Source organism: Calidris pugnax, unplaced genomic scaffold (assembly GCF_001431845.1).
Source record: "Calidris pugnax isolate Ruff unplaced genomic scaffold, ASM143184v1 scaffold50, whole genome shotgun sequence".
NCBI lineage: Eukaryota > Metazoa > Chordata > Aves > Charadriiformes > Scolopacidae > Calidris > Calidris pugnax.
Window position 1 is genome coordinate 660353 of NW_015090780.1, and position 4395 is coordinate 664747.

A 4395-nucleotide genomic window follows, 5' to 3' on the forward strand; every position below is an offset into this window, starting at 1 on the left:
GGCCCCACTCGTGTCACCGGGGAGAGCGGCGTGTGTGCCCCCCCCTCTCCCGCCCCGTGGGGAGAGCATCCCCCCGGCCGGCGGCCCCCGCTTCCCGCCAGGCAACCGAGCCCCGGGGAGAAGCCGCCGGTCGGGGAGGAGGAACGTGCCCACGGAGGCACCGACCTTCCCACGCCGCGGGGAGGGGGCGGGGGAAGAGACAGCCGCAAACCCCAGCGGGACGGCACCGGGGGCTGTCTCGGGCCAGAGCTCTGCCGGGGGCACCGGGGAGAGCCGTGCCCGGTGTGGGGTGCAGCTGCCAGGGGTCCGTAGGGTCTCCCCGGGGGTGCCCACGTGCGGGTGGGGGTGGCACCGGCGACACCGGGGTACCCAGAGCAGGGGAGCAGCGGGTACCGGCAGTAGTTGGAGCATCCCCGGGTGGGTACCGGAGGTAACGGGGAGCCCAGACCGGGATACCAGGGCTCTCTTGTGAAGGTAGCGGGGGCGTTGTGCTGCTCAGGTGGGGGCACCGGGAGCCACCGGGGTGCCGTGGCGGGGGTACCGGGGCGTGCCGCCCTGCCATTCTCTCCAGCAACCCCTCACCGGAGGGCTCCCATTGGCGGAGCGGGATATTCCCCCCCGCCCCGCGGCCAATGGGCCGGGGGGGGGCGGTGCCTCCCATTGACAGAACCGGCGCGGCGGTGTTTACCGGGGGCGGGGCGGCGGCGGCTATAAGAGCGGCACCGGGGGGCGTGCGGCTCCCGGGCTGCCCGCACCCGCCCCCGCGCAACCCCCCGACCCGCACCCGCCGCAGCGTCCCCGCACCGCACCCCACCGGAGCATCCTCCGACTCAACCGGGGGAGAAACCCCGGGGGCGGCGAGGAGCATCTCCCTCCAACCGGTCCGGAGCATCCTCGGACCAGCGGGGAGCATCCCCGGGACGGTGCGGAGCATCCCGGAGCATCCTCGGGGCGGTGCAGAGCATCCCTAGGGCCGGTGCGGAGCATCCCGGAGCATCCCCGGGGCGGTGTGGAGGATCCCGGAGCATTCTTGAGCCGGTGCGGAGCATCCCCGGGGTGGTGCGGAGCATCCCGGAGCATCCCCGGACCGGACAACCGCGGAGCATCCCCGAGCTCGGAGGTCACCGGACCGACCCCGGGAACCCCCTCCGGAGCATCTCAGCGACCGCCGCCCCGGCGGAGCCGCCCCCGCCGTGCGCCCCCGGGCCCCGAGCCCGCCAAGCCGCCCGACACCCCGCAGGAGCCCACCCCGGAGGTGCCCACCGAGGACTGCCCCGCGGAGCCCGGCACGGCCGCCTGGCACGTGGCACCCAGTGGGGAGAGTGGCCCCCAAGAGCCCCCCGCGCCCCCCAGCCCCGCTGCCACCTGCCCCGAGCCGGGGAGGTCCCCGGAGAGCGGGTCCCCCTCTCCCATGTCAGCTGGGTCGCCTCCCTCCTCCTTCAGCTCCTCCGATGAGGAGCTGGAGGAAGAGCTGCTGGGGGTCCTGCCTGGGCGGGCTGCCACGGGTGCCACCACCTGCGGTGCCCTGGACTGGTCCGTCTTCGACAAGGACCACGACCTCTTCCCGCGGGGAGGCTCCTCGCACTTCGAGTTCCCGGACTATTGCACGCCCGAGGTGACGGAGATGATAGCGGGGGACTGGCTCATGTCCAGCATCTCGGACTTGGTCTTTACCTACTGAGTCCCGTGCTCCGCAGGTAACACTCTTTTTTTTTTTCTTTTTTTTTTTTTTTTTTTTTCCCCCAATCAGGCCATAGAGAGAAAAAAAAAAAAAAAAAAATAATAATCAAAACCAGCTGTTTACATGCAGGAATCAGGTATTTTTGCCTTGAAGCCGCTGGAAGGCAGAGCTCCCTGCTCACCCCGTCGCCCCCCGGCACACACCCACTCCTCATCCCTCCCTCTGTCCGGGCCTTGCCTCGTGCCCGCAGGACGCCTGGCTCGCCCGCCGTGGTCGTTTGCCCGTGAAATGCAAACGTCTCCTCGGGTTTTCATTGTCAGTGCCCGGCCCCTTCCCCCTGTGGCTCTGGCCACCGCGGTGTTGCCGGCCATGGCTGCTCCCGCCCGCTGCCCCGTGTTCCCTCCCGCTCTCCGGGAGCACCCACGCCAGCCCCGGCTCCCGGTGCCCGCCCTGCCGTGCCCATTCCCTGCGGAATGGCCAATTCCTTTTGCTTTTCGACTGCGTTTAAACCATATCTTCAATTTTCTCCTCTTCCTCCTCGCAGCCCTTGGGGAGGCATCCCCCAGCTGCACCGTGTTTAGGGGTGACAGAGCCACGTGGAGCTCTCCCTGCTCGACACCCCCGTTTTGTGGGGGGATCCCTGGCTTTTGGGGGTTCGGCGTCCCACGGGACTGGCTCTTTCCCTGCGGCGTGCGCTCCCCAAAGCCGCTGACTTTGGGAAGAGCGAAAGTTGCACGCACGTGATGCGCACGTGGCCGCGGGAGGCTGTGTTGTTCCTCTCCCAGTGCAGAGACAGCTCTGCACCCCAAAACCCAGCAGGGACGAGCCCTTCCCGGAGCAGCCAACCCCCATTTTAGCTTTTGGGAACCGGTGCCCACGTGGGACCCGCTCCCATCTGGATTGTCTCAGCCGGCAGAGCCGGGTCCCACCATGCCCAGCCATGGTGGGCGATGCTGCCGGGGTGGCGGGGATGGAGCTGGGTGGCTGGGAAGGGATGCTGAGGGAAATCTGCCTTAAGCAACCCCCCAAACGGAGCTGAGAGCAGCGGCAGCTGATGCCGGCGGGCGCGCGGCGTGTGGGCGATGCTCCGGCGGGGTGCTCCTCCACGTTGTGCCCCGCCAAGAGCAGGAGCTTCCCAGCGGAGCACTGCCAAGGAGCTTCCCCGGTGGGGAAGGTCCTGCTGCAGCGGCTCCTCCAGCCAGGGTTTTTCTTTGCTTTTCCTAATGGCTCCTTCCTGCAACGAGCTGCCTCCTCCTGCTGCCGGGGAGCACGTGGCTGCAGTGCTGGCTCGGCGGCTGCCGCTGGCTGTATTTGTGGGGCAGGGGCTGCGCTCAGGTATGGCTGTGCTGGGGGGGGTGTCGGTGGGGACCCCGGCCACCCCGAGCTGCCAGCCCCAGGGATGAGGCCGTGGCAGGGGCTGGCAGCGCCTGGAGGAGCTGTACTGGGCTCGGCAGGGACTCGCTGCTTCAAGTAGCCTCTGAGGTTCCCCCACATCCCCAATTCCCCGGGTGCTCTGGGTGTGTGAGAGCCCCTCTGACCCCTCCTGGGCAGTGGGGTGCTGGGGGCTGTGGGGCACCTGCTCCCTGGGGCTCTGCCTCCCTGTTTCGGGGCTACCGGTTCCTCCAGTCGCAGGCTGCCCCGTACCTGCTTGTTGCTGTGGGGCTGGATGGAGCTGCCACCAAGGGAAGGGCATTGCCCCCCAACCCTGGGCCCCGGTGTCCCCCCCAGGGTGGCTTGGAGGCAGGGGCTCAGCCGTGGGGGGGGCACCACGGTGCCAGGAGAGGTGTGACCCCGGGGCCCTTGGTAGGGATGCTTGGTGTGTCCCAGCCCTGTCCCGAGTGGCCCTGGGGCGGGGTCAGCTCCCTGACGGCCACCCATCAGCATTGTAGATGTGTCGGTGTGTAGCGGTAGCCGTGCGTGTGTGTGTGTGTGTGTCGGCATTGCGTTAAGCCGCGGTGTTTCCGTAGCCCCGGTGCGGGTGCCAGCCTGCGGAGGCAGGCGGGTGTCACGCATCAGACACGTGTTCCCCGTTATAGAGCGCGTCCCCGTCCCTGCTCCCCGTGCCCCCCATCCCCAACCCCCCCAGGCCGTTCCCCACCAGACCCAAATAAGCCAAATAAGCTCCGGGCCAGCCCTGGTGCCGGCAGCCTGCTCCCGCCTCACCGCCGGCCCGGGGGGGTTCTGCTTTCCCACCCCCGGGGCAGCCCCACGCCAGGAGCACCCAAAGCCCCTTCCCATGGGTTTGGGGTTCCTGTGGGGTCCTGCGGCCCTGGGGGCTCTCCAACGCGCACAGCACCTCGGTGCCTTCTCGGGGTGTGTGGTCACCCCACGCCGTGGCCAGAAGCGCTTGGCAAAGGTGCCGAGGCTGCCGGCCACCCACCCTCCATCCCCGTCCGTGGGGAAGCCAAAGCCCCCAGGTATTGGCAGGGCCCGAGGCCACGGTGAGGGTCTCACATCATACGTGTGCTTCGCCAGCCTTGGGGCTGCACCTCCTCTTCCCAGTGCGGGGGAAGGGGGGAGGACACAGGTGGCCCAGAGTCCTGGTGGTCCCCCACGTGCTGAGCATCACCGGTGGGCTTGGGGGGGGCTCCCTCCATGGACTTTCAGGCGAAACGTTTTCCTCAGGAGCAGGTTCTGGGTCAGCGCCAGAACCGGAGCCAGAGCTGGGGTGTCCCCCCCCCCTCAACCCCTGCTCTGGCCACAAGCACAACACC